This window comes from Gopherus evgoodei, chromosome 7 (genome assembly GCF_007399415.2).
Source record: "Gopherus evgoodei ecotype Sinaloan lineage chromosome 7, rGopEvg1_v1.p, whole genome shotgun sequence".
Lineage (NCBI taxonomy): Eukaryota > Metazoa > Chordata > Testudines > Testudinidae > Gopherus > Gopherus evgoodei.
In genome coordinates this window covers 63,636,524-63,652,007 of record NC_044328.1, presented here as the reverse complement: position 1 = coordinate 63,652,007, position 15,484 = coordinate 63,636,524, and the positions used below count along the sequence as shown (strand labels likewise).

At 39.6% G+C, this 15,484-nt stretch overlaps 1 protein-coding gene across 9 annotated transcripts in view; it reads right to left on the bottom strand.

Moving 5' to 3' along the window:
* The window catches only part of KCNMA1 (potassium calcium-activated channel subfamily M alpha 1), a 410,790-nt gene extending 396,242 nt beyond the window's left edge, over positions 1–14,548 (bottom strand). For all 9 annotated transcript variants that reach the window (XM_030568831.1, XM_030568832.1, XM_030568835.1 and 6 more), the window contains exon 1: positions 14,494–14,548. The gene's annotated coding sequence lies outside the window, so the exon portion shown is untranslated. The remainder of the gene's footprint in view (positions 1–14,493) is intronic.
* Between the last annotated feature and the right edge of the window lie 936 nt (positions 14,549–15,484).

Here is a 15,484-nt window from a genome sequence, read left to right as displayed (position 1 = left end):
ATGTCATCTATCTTATCTATGTGTGTTCTCTCTCTAGACACTATGGGTATGGCTACATTTGGAATTTCAAAGCGCTGCCGAAGTGTGAGTGTAGTCAGAGCGGCAGCGCTGGGAGAGAGCTCTCCCAGCGCTGCATGTAAACCACATCCCTTACGGGTGTAGCGCTGCTGCCCTGATTACACTGACGCTTTACAGCGCTGTATCTTGCAGCGCTCAGGGGGGTGTTTTTTCACACCCCAGTTGCAGCGCTGTAAAGTGTGAGTGTAGCCAAGGCCTATAAGTGGTTGTTGAAGCCGGGTTGAGGAGTTGCCTTGCACTTGGGGGTTAGGGTTGTGGCAGGCTTGTTTTATGGGCGGGAAAGAGGCTTGCCCTTTTTTTGCATTTCAAAAGATGGTAACCCTGTTCACTTGGATTTAGTTGTAGTTCTGTGGAGCCAATACACAGTACATTGAAGCCTAATCAAAACACCTGTGGCATGGTTTGGATGCCCCCATAAAGGGAATAGCTGACAAACATCAGCAGTGCAGCACAAAAACATACATTTTTAGAGGAACTTTAAAAAAAAGTCTGCCTGTGATACTTAAAGGGTGCTCGATCAAAACACTTAATGTTTTCTGAAAATAATCAGTTTCAAGCAATTTATGTCAATGGGGTTCCTTTAACATCCCCAGAATGGTCAAAATTCATCCAAGACTGTTTCGAAGAAACAAATATATTAAATAATACCGGCCAGAGACAGAACTCATGGGAAAATTAGGTTGAGCGAGCATCTGTCACATCCAAGCAGATTCTCAGAAGGGGAAGGCCAGATCAAGACAGAAATTCTTTAGCAATGACAATACTATAACTCTTATCCTTTCACTTGTACATAACTAAACATGCCCCTTTTAGAGAGGCTATTCTTTATAAAGGACAGTCACCTCAACTTGACTCTCAATGTAAGGAGAGCCAACATTAAACATTAATAATTCACATTACTGAAGTACTAGAAGTAGCTGAGTTTAAACATTAATCAGAAGAATAAATACATCCCACTCATATAAATCACCAGTTCTCAGAAAGACACTGTACAAATATGCAAACAAAGAAGATCTTGAACCAATCTCTGGCTCAATTCAGCATTATGCTTTCTCCTGAAATTCTGGAACTAACCGTTAAAGGACACTATATTCTTATCATTCATACTAAGCATTCAAAGAAGCTTTTGACCCTTCATGCCATGATGGAAAATATCCTGCTGTCCCTTAGCATCTCCGATTTTAATAGTCCTTCTCCATAAAAGAAATCATGCACCAGAGACTTTTTAATATAAGCCTTGCTAACCAAACTAATTTGAAAGAGAAGATATTTGTAAGTAAATTGGATTCAAGATGTCAAACTGAGAATACTAGAAACTGGATTCTTCCATTTGTCTATAGAAAAGGTAAAATGTGGGCAAGCAACAATGAACTCCTCATCTTGCCAGCATGCCTCAACCCTGATCTGAGGGGTGCCACTCTTTGGGTGAAAGGGAAGTTCATTAACCATGCTCATTCATTTCTTCTTGGTTTCCTGTTGAGACTTAAAAGAACATGGCATTTGGTGTTATTGTGTTTGTGATGTTGACTCTTGTCCATATCACAGCTGGATTTTTGCTCATTCTCTGCTAACCTGGGAATAATATGTAGGGAAGAACTAGAGACAAAAAGCTTCAGATCCCATTAGCAATCTCCATGCACCATCTAGCCCTTAAAGAAATAAGGCATGATATTCAAATTACAGTTGAAGATGAAACCCTTAGCCTTTTGTTATTTCCAATATAAAACTCCAGTAATTTAAGTGGCATGTTTACAAACATTCATATGCAGTTGGTGTATATATATAGAGTGTGTGTGTGTAAACAAACGACTGAACTTCAAATTATAAACAAGTTACCAAATAAGTATTAATTGCTTAGTTTGGATCTTGCTGCATCACAGCAACTGAGGTGGTGTCACATGATGAAATCCAGTCCATACATGAAACATTGCAAAGGAAACAGAAAACGATTGTGCACATTTCTCAAGCTGTATAACCACAAGTTTGTAATGTGTTTTCCTCTTTATTAAAATTATTTCTTCTTTGAAAGGTCCTGTGACATTACCCAGGGTACAATCTCGACTGTTGAGCAGCTGCGTTCTCTCAGTTCTCCAATCTGGGATGCCTTTTAAACTGCTTCACTGTGAGACCAACCACTCCTGGTCTGTTCCCACATAGCCTCTGGCATGTAACTTACTCAAACCTGAATTATATGAGTGCTATAGCCAGCCACTCCCGAATTAAATTGCAGAGCAACAACAGCAAATTCCCAGTCCCAGACTTGTCCATCTTGTACTGCTTGGCTCTCTCCTTCTGGACAATACAAGTTTATGGAAAGTCCTTAATTTATTAATAGAAAATGATATGCACAAATCCTGTTATCTCAAATGGAGGTTCCCAAACATGTCACTCTAAACGCACTGATTTTGATAAAACAATAAGACAAGTTTATTAACTACAGAAAGATTTAAGTGATTACACATAATGAGGCAGAAAAGTCAGAATTTGTTACAAAGAAATAAAAAAGTAAAAATGCAACTAACATCTAACTTAACAGGCTAAATGAATTCAAAGCTAAGGTTCCTCTCACCACATGCTTTTGCAGTTTTACTGGCTGGATGCCTTTCATCCAGGACCTCTCCTCCAGTCTAATGCTCCTTTCCTTGTCCTTCAGGCATTGTGGATGCCGTGGGCAGAGAGAAAGGGAGGAATATTTGGGGAGCATCTGTGCCCTTTCCTTATGGTTCTCTTTTCCCTTTGAAGAGCATCTCCAGCAAATTATGAGTTTTCAAATGATACCTCACAAGGCATACACTATATAAAATGTATCATAATGTTGTAAAAAGGGTGAAAATGTGGACTTGCACAGGTCCATCTTGAGATCACCTTTCACAAACTTCAGTCTTATTTGCAAGTGATTGGTGGATTCTAACATTTCAGAAAATAAAGCCACATGTGCACCTGACACATAGAAGCTGCAATTTACTTGTGTTAATGGTCAATTGTATATTATAAATTATATATTGTATTTTAGAAATAACTTTTCTTTCCAGAACTGGGTCATTCTGCTCTTTCTAGTGAAGCCCACCTTGGTGCTAGAAAGACACAATGCAAGTGATTTGGAGGATGGGATTAAAGAAAATTATTTTTGTCAGGTGAACTGCTGTTTCATAAGTCCAACATTTCCATACTAGGCTGTTTAAATAAAATACTTAAGTCCATGTGTTGACACCCAAATAAGTGGCCCACATTTCAGCAGTGCTAAGCATCCATATCTTCTCTTGAGCTAAGTTGTTGCATCCAATGAGAGTAGCAAATGCTCAGAAATCTCTGGAAAAAAAAAATGCTGTGGTGATCGATGCATCAGTCTAGTGAAGACCCACTAAAATCAACAACAGATTGCTCTCCAGTCGACTTCGGTACTCCACCAAAACGAGAAGCATAAGGTAAGTCGACGGGAGAGTTTCTCCCATTGACCAAGTACGGTGTAGACACCGTAGTAAGTTGACCTAAGCTACATCAACTCCAGCTACGTTATTCACGTAGCCAGAGTTGCATAACTTAGGCTGACTTACCCCATTTGTGTAGACCAGGCCTTAGTCAACAATTATTATTTCTTATAATAATTATAGTTATCAGGATAACTGTTAGTCATATGTCCTTATATTTATCATGATGGCCCACAGTACTGCAAAATACATAAAGTGGGAATGAACGTTGTCAGGAATTGTGCAAAGGGTCAGTTTGTAAATTATGAAAATATAGAGGACAAACATCCAACATGCTTAATTCTAAATTCTATGTGGATTATTCAACATCAGTCTGGTTTGCAGCTATCTGTAGACTTTGAAGGATTAGACTTTTGTTGATAAGTGTCAAGTAAACGTTGATTTCACCATACACACAATTTATATAAAATGGAAACTCTGAAGAGTGACTGCTATCAAAAACATTCAAAACTTCATGAATACCTTTTTTATTCTGTGTTTGTATAGTGCCTAACACAGTTGGGTCCTGGTCTACGATAAACTCCTAGCTACTACTGCAATAAAAATGAAGAGAAGGAGTTTTGCATTCCATTTTTTTTCTATGCTGTTGATTGTTGACTCTCTTGCCTTTTATTGTATAGTAGAAACAATTTCATGGTACTGGAGTTCACTCACAATTAACATCTCTTGTTCTTAATAAATGGCCCTGCTTTTCTTTGGCATTTAATTACCTGTAAGGCTGCATATTGCATCGTGCACTCTTCTGGCATGAACAGTGGACCTTAATTATAACAACAGTAGTTACCACTGAGCCTTGGTTATGGACAGTGTGTTCAAAATTTGGTGCAATGCATTGCAGAAAATTAACAATTATAGCCCTGGAGTGACCATGCACCATTTTCAGAACATTACTTCTTGGCTAAACAAGCAAGTGGGTGCACTGCAGTAACTAATACAAATTCAGTGAAGATCAAATTGGCTTCATCTGGCCTTACAAAGGATTGGAATATCCTATTTGGTGCTGAATCAGTATAAAAGATGATGATTCAGTCCTTTAAAGTTATACACTTAGTCATTGTCCAAGGATTGGGGTAGGAACAGTGTGTCACTTCTATGGTTGTGGGGATCAATGTGAAATGAATGTAAAGTTTAAGTAATTTGAAAGTACTGGCGCAGCAAGGATTCATTGACATGTAACCTAAAAGTTTCTCTACACTGAATAAGACAAATACCCCTAGTGTATCTCGAATGAACTACTGTATGGTAGTGAGATTATAGGCTGATGCTAGGAATTAACTTATGGTGAGCAATCCAACCTGGATTTGCTTAGCAATGGACAGCATTCATCAGCTCAAAGTTGAAATATTTGTGGCAAGAGTGTCACAGACAAAAGCCATTGCAGCACTAACCGAACTAGTAGAATTGACAAAGGTAATGCAAGGAGACTGAATGCAGGAGACTGTGGCAAATCTGGACAGGATGTGGAGTGATACTTGTACCATTTGCATGGAATGGTTTTCATATAAATAAATTACTATTATCTTTAGTAGTGCGATAGGTATAAATAATGTTCTTCAAACATGTGAAGGGATTGTAACTATCTTGGAACTGGGAGGGAAGTGTCTCCTATCAACAGAGACAATGTAACTGGATTCAAGTACAATTGTGAAAGTACGGGCAGTTTCAGAGGGAAGACTATGAGCATTTACTACTAGGAGTAGGATGTGAATTAAGGAGAAATGTGAAGGAGATGGAGGCTCCTTCAAGCATGGAGGGTGGTGCAAAACATTTCTTTGATGCACATGTTCAATATATATATAATATATAAAAAAAGAACTAGATACATTCATGGATGATAGGTCCATCAATGACTATTAGCCAGGATGGACAGGGATGGTGTCCCTAGCCTCTGTTTGTCTGAAGCTGGGATGGACAAAGGGAATAGATCACTTGATGATTATCTGTTCCGTTCATTCCCCTGAGGCACCTGGCATTGCCCTATCTGTTCCGTTCATTCCCCCGAGGCACCTGGCATTGCCCACTGTTGGAAGACAGGATACTGGGCTAAATGGACCTTTGGTCTGACCCAGTATGGACGTTCTTATCTTTGCAATAATATTACTGAGATATTTCCTACATATCACAATCTCAGCATAGGAAATACCAACATGTTTGTATCTACATAGCAAGGAAAATCTTACAAAACTTTTAATGACAGCCAACTGTCACAGCCATTTTGAGCAACAATAACAATTTGTTGCCAACACATTAGAGGGCCAGATGTCAGCGTTTTAATGCATCCTTGCTATATCTAATCTTGCAACTGAAAAAATACAGCACAATATTATCCTGGCCTCAAAATGAAAACAAAAAATGGACCAGCAAGCACTTGGTGTAGGTCCAAAAGTGCAATCAGGCAAAGAATAATTTTATTATAGATGAAGATACTCTTGACAGGTGGACTGGGAAGCACAAAGCCTATGCACCACTTAAATCCCACTTAAATCTTCAAATAGGATTTAATTGTTATTATAGTATTTGTGTTGGCTATCTGCCTACAGGTAAATTTCATTCCATCTACAGAAGGGAGTTCAGACATAGTAGCATGGCTATAAGCAGACAAAATGGTGACAGGTAGATACAAGGATGGGCACGACAGTGGAAAAGAAACTGACACACAGAATGGGAGAATTAGCCAAAACCTTTATATAAAATGCACCAGAATGTTCATCTTCCTAAAAAAATAACAAATGAATCCAAAGTAGAATTGTGTGAAGCTTGTTAATGAAAAAATATTAGGGTATTCTATGCTCTAATGTTCATAACACTGCATTGAAACTACTGTAAAGCTATAGTGTTTCACTGCATAATCTTATATTACTTTCATGGGGATTCACATTGTCTGATATTGGGTTGAGTTCTGGATTTGGAAAAAAAAATAAATTCAAAGCAAATTCAGACGAAATTGCCAAGTTTCACCTGATTTAGGCTCAAACTTTCATATAATGAGGTGTTTTGTTTTGTTTTTCTGTTATATCAAAGCTGAGTGAGCAAGGTTCACCAACAGGTTTTGGGCCGTGAAGAAAGGGATGTGTAAAGAAAGAAAGTTCTTGTGGTTACAAACACTAGACTCACAGTCAGAAAATCTGGTTTCATTCTTGGCACTGCCACTTAATTCCATAGCTCATTTTCCATCTCTAAAATGGGGATAAAAGTCCTCTCCCCGCCCTTTGTGTATCTTGTCTATTTAGACTGTAAATTCTCTGGCATAACAACTGTCTTAATATGTAGTAGTCACTACAGCCAGTCACATGAGATGCAAAAGATCTCTTTACAGCCACAGTAGTCAGGGGAATAAATGAGTCCATGGACATTGCCTGCAATGACACCAATTAAAAGCATTTGCTAATGAATTATTCCAAAAGAATGAGCTGGTCTCATTAATGACACTTCTCTCCTGGGGACAGCCACACAGGATATTCCTTGAGTGGAATCTCTCAGCTCGTCTCACTGGATTCTAATTTAGTGCTTAACAACAAATAACCGTATGAATCCACAGAATTCAATAAGAAGCCCGGTTCTTCTTTTGGTGTTTAAAATTGCACATAGAATCATAGACTTAAGATCAGAAGGGACCATTAGGATAATCTAGTCTGACCTCCTGGGCAATGCAGGCCACAGAATATCACCTCCCGACTCCTGTAACAAACCAATAACTCAGACATAGGTTAGAGAAGTCCTCAAATCGTGGTTAAAGACTTCAAGGTGCAGAGAATCCTCCAGATCCCCCATACACATTGCAGTGCGTATGAGGGCAAGGGAGGGGTGACCTGTTTCCTCCCACCAGACCCTACTACCCCTCACGGAGAATCTGGTGAGGAAGTTTTCTTTAATAAAGAGTCCAAGAAAATTTAATATAAGTTTGTCTCATCAACACGGCCTGTTTGGACTTCTTCATGGGAGGGGGTCCCCCAACAAACTTATTTAGGGAAATTCCCCAGTCACTCAGAGTCCAAAAAATCTGTCTGAGGGCATGTTTCTTACCTCAGACTGGGTAAGCGAAGAACGTTCCTTCACAGAATCTTTCTTAATAGCTTGCTGCTGCCCTGCCAAAGCCTACTCTTTGCAGCTTCTCAAAATTAGTCCCTTTCTCTCCCCCTCCCCCACCCCTTTTATAAGCAATCAGCTTCTTAAGGTTCCCTCCCTGTGCCAGGTGTCTCTGGTTGGCTCATTTAACAGGCCTGCTCCAGGTTTCAAGTCTCTAGCAGGGCAGCTCCAGACATTTCGCTGTCCCAAACACAATGGCATGCCGCGGGGGGCACTGTGCCGGTCGCCGGTCCCGCGGCTCCGGTGGACCTCCCGCAGGCATGCCTGCGGAGGGTCCGCTGGTCCCGCAGCTCCACCGAACCCGTGGGGTCAGCGGACCCTCCACAGGCACGCCTGTGGGAGGTCCACTGGAGCCCTGCCTGCCGCCCTCCCGGCAACTGGCAGAGTGCCCCCTGCAGCATGCCGCCCCAAGCACGCATTTGGCGTGCTGGGGCCTGGAGCCGCCCCTGCTCCCTCTCATTCCTTCACTCTCTCACAAAGTACATTCTAAAAAAGCTCTTAGTACCCATGTAAGCTTTGTTTCCAGTTCATATTACTAATGAACAAGGAACAAAGTTTTGCTTTACTTTAAATAACAAACAAAAAGCCAAACAACTGTCACGAAGCCACCAGACTCAGGCTCTAATGGACCTCAAGCCAGTGAATCCCAAAGATGAAGAACTGGTGCATACCTCAGACTGAACTTATCCCAGTTAATTCCGCTAGATATCAGTGTCTTTTATATAGCAACAGCTAGATGTGTACAGTTTTTACTTATATGTGTTATAGAAAAGCCAGACAAGAGGTGACTGTGGAAATTCCTAGACAGAAGCTCTGCAGTGAAGCAAGGATAAGAAAGTAGTTTAGGATTAATGTTGGTTTCTTTTTTCTAATAAAATTCCTTGATCTATGTAAGAAGAATTCAACTTGTGATTCTTTACCATTGTCACATGACACTATCTGCAGTAACCATGTCCCAGAAAATACAGAACTGCAAGAATAATAAACCTTGCAAGTTACTAGAAGTGTTTTAAATTGAATTATCTCATATGATTCAAAACTTGCATTCATAATCAATATAGCATCAAACCCTGACAGGCGCTGAGCACCAGCAGCTCAACTCCCATTGGCTTTAGTAGCAGTTACAGGTGATCAGCACCAACAAAGGTGGTGTTTACAACGGCTAAAACTGAGTCCCCTTATAGCCTATGTCAGGCTAGGAGGAAGCAGCACAAAAGCATTTTGGAATGAGGCGGCAAGGTAGGATATTTACTGGTATTTTAGTAACTTATTGCAGTTTCAAGGGAAGGCAGCACTTTTAAAGTAATATTAAGCTAAAAGATAATTAAAAATATTACTTTGGAAAAACAACCAGAAACAGATGAAATTTTCTGTGTTTCAAGGCTGACCTCAGCACAGATGTTATCCCATGTCATCTGTCTAGTGAACAAAATATTTTAGCAGTATCTAAGAGTTGATAGTATTTGTGCAACCCATCAGACTCTCACAACTGGGTTGTATATAGAGCTTTTTAGAAAACTGATAAGCTCTTTTCAGAAGCACCTAACAGTTTGAGACCTTTCTTGATACACAAGGAGAGGTTTTATGCGAAAAAAAGAGAGCTGACCATCGGGAGCAATTCATGTGTATCCACCATATCTAAAAAGAGAAAAAAGCTGATTCTGGCTGTCTTCAGTTTAGTAGGCAACAGGGTCGACAAGCTTGTATCCTCAGAAAGACCTTATATGTACATATAAATAAATTTCACCATTCATGATGTCACTGCTATTCTTAGATCCAGCTGTTTTTCCCTCATTGCCAAATGGCACGTTTATATATGATTCTAATTAAGGAAGTGCATATTAATGTGAAAATTGTAGCCATTTAGCAAGACTTGCAATATTGTCTTTCAATTTAAAAAAATCAGCATCAAAATAAACCACTACAATGTGTGGCAGAACATACAAAGCAAATTAAATGACTTGTCTGTTGCATCCTCTCTCCTATTTCTGTCCTGTCATTGATTATACTTTGAAAGTCTAACTGGGGACTTGATCTTGTAGCAAAGAGACTCCATTAAAGAAGTTACTCGCATGAGAAAATGGCTACAGGAACAGGCCTATAGAATGTAAGCTCCTTGGGACAAGGTTTGATCTATGTCAGTAAGACGCTCTGCATACCTATGCCTATATATAATAACAACTCTAGGTTGCACTATATGTATGGATTCATACATTAAGTGGAGCCAGGGTGAGACAGGCTCCAGAAAGGGTATTAACTCATGAGAGTTGCATCCCTTCCACTTTGATTGCAGGAGGGAGAAATCAGGTGAGCCCACAAGTTACAAATCCATGGAGGACTGCAGAGTCTTCACCAAGTACTTTTGTTGTTTGCAACTCGGGTTGACCCTGGCTATAAGATGCTATTTCCACTTCATGGAAGCTTATTTGTTATACTGGGTAGTGTTTCATACATCTACTATAACATCTACTGTACACTGTTGTAATGCATTCTCTGTAAATAGTAAGGGTTGGGTAGGTGAAGGAGGGGAGGGAAAATGAGAAATGAAATAAGGAACTCACCATTAATTTTGAGACCAACAAAACACAGAATATGCTATGTTTGCATACAGAAGTGTTGAGAATAAAACTTAACTAATAACCTACTAGTACTATTTGAAAGGCAAATACAGGCTAGCAGGGAGGGGGAACTACCTACAAAAAGCATGGACTAAACACAAAATTACCAAATGTTTGGTATGAGTGCTCTCTGTTCTATTACAGTGTGTTCAGCAGACTTTATGAACCAGCTAAGGGACATAGGAAGAGAACCTATGTTCACCTAACAGTAAAGGATGATTTCATTAATATCTTACCTTGAAGAACTAAGCATAACAATTTTAAAGGGAAATGACAGGGAAAAGAACCAGCATTAGAACACAATAAGTTATTTTATACTAAAGCAGATTGTATTTGACCCCTTTTCCTTTGCAATTTAAAGCTCTGGTTTTACACAATTTAAAACTACATCAAGAGATGATGTGAAACTCTGCTAATTTTTCTTAGTAAAAATGTTGCATTTTTATTATTATACCATAAGATTAAAATAATTGTGCTGGTTACATTTTTATCATTGCCTTTAGGAACAGGTTACTTCAAAGCTGACAGGATTTACACATTTAAATTGAGTTCACAGTGTTTAAAGTTTTGATGTCCAGATTAACTGAGTCTTACTGACGCAATTCAGCAAACTAGGGGAGAATTTGATTAGTAAGAATCCCAAACAGTCAAGCCCTTTTCCTATTCACTGTTCTCTCAATTTATGAACCAAATTCTACCCTTAGTTGCAAACATGCATCACTGGTATCAATAGGAGTTATACGCATTTATTGCAAGGAAGAATATGGTCCTACACACACTATGGTTTTGTGGAACATTAAGCAGGTGGGAAGAGGAAGCATTGAGTGGAGTAAGAAATAATGTTCCACCCACTTCTAGCAAGAATGAAGTGCCCTTGTGATTCTCTTTGTAAAGAGCCTTTTTTATAGAGTGAATGAGCAGCTGCTATCTGCTCAGGAAAGGGAATCAATGACTCAGCTCTGGGCACTAACATCCAACTGATCACAACTGCATGGTGCACTTACAGTTGCCTCCCTTCTAGACAGTAGCATCATTCACTTTGCAAAGAACCAACTTTCCTAACAGCACGATTTCCGAAAAGCATGACTGTGACAGACTGGGCAATGGCTAAAGTGTTCATGCCAGTTCTCTTAGAGCTCTGAGTACATTTAACTGACCAGGACACAAGATCTGGCAAGACTGGGCAACTGCTCTTGCTTCTTAAGACCTCATCTCACATGCAGAGTCACACAATGTTCTGTCATGAACACATCAGTTCACGCTGTCAATGACAGGGAGCTGGGTGTGTCTGTTTGCATACTGAGAAATTGCAAAATCTATAAGAGAAGAAATTCACAGTAATAAACAAACAGCAGGGGATGTCTTGTTTACTAATGAAGACAAAGGATAGTTCTGGGATATCCTGGAGTGCAAAGCAACACACTGGATGCTTCACCTATGACAGCATGCATGTCTCATGAAAAGAGGGTTACAGCCAGCCTGGCTGTAAACAGAGTCCTGCAAATCTGGGGATATCTGCTTTATATCACACGGACCATGTTTGCGGGTCGTGGATGGATATGGGTTCAAATTTTGTGTCCACACAAGGCTCCAGCTGTAAAGCACTGCAAGATTTTGGGTGAGCAATACTCTACAAAACATGAAAGTATCTTGTTAATTAAGCCTAGGGTTAGAATGCATGTGATGATTTTATTTTGTACGTAACTGTTGTTTTCAAAACATCTACTTGCTATGATTTAAATCTTTGTGCTATGTTCAATAAACATGCTCAATTTCACTATAAATTTATTTAAGTGTTGTGTGTTTACTGGAGCAGTGATCTGAGGAGGAACTGTTAAGCTGGGGTGTAGTGTTTTTTCAGATGCAGAATATCTGTGAGTACTGTGCTAGTCCAGTGGAGTAGGGGCTGGACACTCTTTGGAGACAGTCAGGAGGATCCAGGGTTGGAGCATGCCAATTGCTAATCTTCAGAGTGACAGCAGGGCCTACGCAGCATTGAAGGGGAGTGCTTGTGTTGCCAGGGGCTGGTGGAGGTGGGGAACTGACTCATGACAGTCACAGACAAGGCTCTCTCACACTAAGAACAAGTGATAGTGAGATGCCTCACAGCCTGGGGTACCCCTGGAAGCATCACACCTTCCCACAGTTAACACCCTAAAGCATGAGGTTTACTTGCCTCATGTTAGAATATCAATGTTCCAATTTAGCCAGCTTTTGTAACATTTGGTTACAGCATTTACTCTGATATTATCTCGAGTTTCTGTAACAGACCTACAGATATTTACAGTTAGTAAAAACAACAAACAAACAAACAAAAAGTGCAGTAGTTGCTGAGTCATTTGGAAACCAGGAAATGTACCTGATTTTCTGCTGCCCTGCACCACTTCTACCAGTGCAAACTCAGTGTAAAGCAGATGAAATATGCTAACAAATCTGAATAAAAGTTTTGATGGGGGCAAATGGTTCAAGGCAATGGAAAAGCACAATGTATTTAACACCATATTTATTGAAAGTTTGCAATCTCATTTAGCTGCTGATTGACTAGTCTGATCATTATTTACAGGGACAGAAGTGTAATAAACACAAAATGAAGATTAGCCTTGTGCAAATTCACAGAGTGGATTCATTTGGGTTGCTTTATTTTACATGTATATCAGCCTTTACAGTCCCCCAAAAGTTTCATATCAACCATTGGTTCAAATGCACATTTCTAGTATGTTACTGGTGCTTTCACTATTTGAACAGAAGTGGAGTTTTCACAATGTAACTCTGAATTACTTTCACTACACTCAGTACTAGAAACCTGCATTTAAGTGTCTTAATAGACTAATATTTCACTCCCTATGGTGCCACATTGCTGTAATGCACTAAGGATGCTGCAGCTTGAATTACAACTCCTCCTCAATTAATAATCCAGTCATGCTGTGCTGCTCATCAAATCACTCTGTGTAGCTGAAGCGTTATTTCTGCAGTGTGTTTTCTCTCACTTTTGCTAAGCTAGTTCAAGTGGAGTAACTCAAGTGTGCTAACTGTTGCAGCGAAAACAAGCCCAAAGTTATGTGGTAAACTGTGTGCCTAGTCTTAGGCCATGGCTACACAGGCGCTTTACAGCACTGCAACTTTCGCGCTCAGGGGTGTGAAAAAAACACCCCTGAGCGCTGCAAGATACAGCGCTGTAAAGCCTCAGTGTAAACAGTGCCGCAGCGCTGGGAGCGCGGCTCCCAGCGCTGCAAGCTACACCCATAGAGGATGTGGAGTACGTGCAGCACTGGGAGAGCTCTCTCCCAGCACTGGCACTGCGACCACACTCGAAACTTCAAAGCACTAAGTGCAAGTGTAGCCGTACCCTAAGTGCCTTAAAATGCCACTCATGTCCTAGTGGATTACCCTCTCTAATGGATGTTCCACTGAATAACATTCTATTAACTCCCTTGCAATCGCCATCTTACCAGGGCTGTGGCTCATGCGAGGCCATTGATCTAGGTAATCATACACTAGCACCACACTTATGTTGTCCCTGTTGCATAAAGAACTGCTGACACAAGTATCAAAGGGAGGATATAAAATTAGGTTACGTTAACCTGTGTCAAGACATCACGATTGTTATGTTTACATTGATACATCATGATGATGCACAGTCATGATGAAACCTTGACCTCTCCCAATTGAAACATCACCACATGACCACATTTTGTTCATCCCTCGAAAAATTTTGAAAATGTTTCTCATGTCCTATAAGATAAGTTGCATGGCCTGGGACAAGTCAATCTAACTCAGAATTTGATAACAATGCTAGATATAATTATGGTATGTACTACATAGAGTCTTTTGATAGTTTTCAAAGGAATTCCTGGTATTCTGAAATACACTTACAGGACAAATAATGTGTGTAGACTTCTCAAGTCCAACTCCCTTCCCTACATCCTCTATTCTACTTTTGTCTTGAAGTAATTTTTCCTGCAGTATGTATACTCTAAACTAAGAGAAATGTTATTTTCTATCCTCTTCTTCTCTCACACCAAATGTAACCAAGACCAGTACAGTTCACAAAAGATCTTTCTCTCATCCCTAAAACTAGCCTGGAAGACCACGCACTAATATAAAATTCTTTGTATTCAGGTGATGAGTATAAAACCTTTGAATGTAAGTAGATGAATGGAGCAATTTAAAGCACATAATTGCTTTAGGAAAAGAGGAGAACGGAAATGTATTAGAATACTCACTTTGACGAATCTATGAAGTATATTACAAGAGCACCAATACTAGAGCAAAGACTAAGACAACCTGCAAAAAAACAAAAAGAAAAATGCAATCACTCAACAGTGTATGACCGAAACATTTATTCTTTCACACTTGAGAGAGAAAATAATATGTAAAACATCATTCAATTTATTTTTGGCTGTCATTTATTTTAAAAACTAACCCTGGTCACATTTTCAAACAATATATTTCATTGGTGGACAGGGGGGAGAGAAAGGCTGACTTCCATCTCAGGGAAATGCAATTTGCAAATGACTCCTGTATCTTAACCTTTGCCGAAATGGATTAATTAATTTTAAATGACAGGCTTCCCCCACTGAATGGTATTCAAGTCATATTGTAGTTTTATCAGAGCTATCTTTCAGCTTTCCAGCAAAAATGTCTCATTCCTTGTAGGTAACCAATAGAGATGACAGATTAGATTGCACATACATTTATATTACATGTGTGATAGTGAAATCCATGTGATAAATTGCAGAGCTATGTGATCATTTGCTTTTACCATGCACCTTTGATCATCTTACCAATCCATTGCTCACTAATACTCCCACCTCTACCAGATTTGCTTCTTACTTTCCAAACCTTCAGACAGCTTCAAATAACTGATTTATCTTTCCAACACTCCAGCAAACAAGTTCCTTCTTTTCACATAGCTGTACCATTTCATCTAATATTATAGGAAACAGGTAGGCAACACTCAAACCTGTCACTAGCCCAAGGTTAAAATCCAATACATTGCAAACCACGAAGGCTAGAAATGAGTGCATTTGACCATTGAAAAGAATCTCAGAACCCCCTTTTTAAAATTTTAAGGTCTTTAATTTCAGCCCTAATAGGTTGTGAAATATCAGATCTTTTGTATTTATTTCAGATTTTTCAAAAGCTAATTTTTCAAAAGATAAATCACTCTCTCCTTGAGCCTTATACCTTTGGACTGATTGTACCGAGGACCCT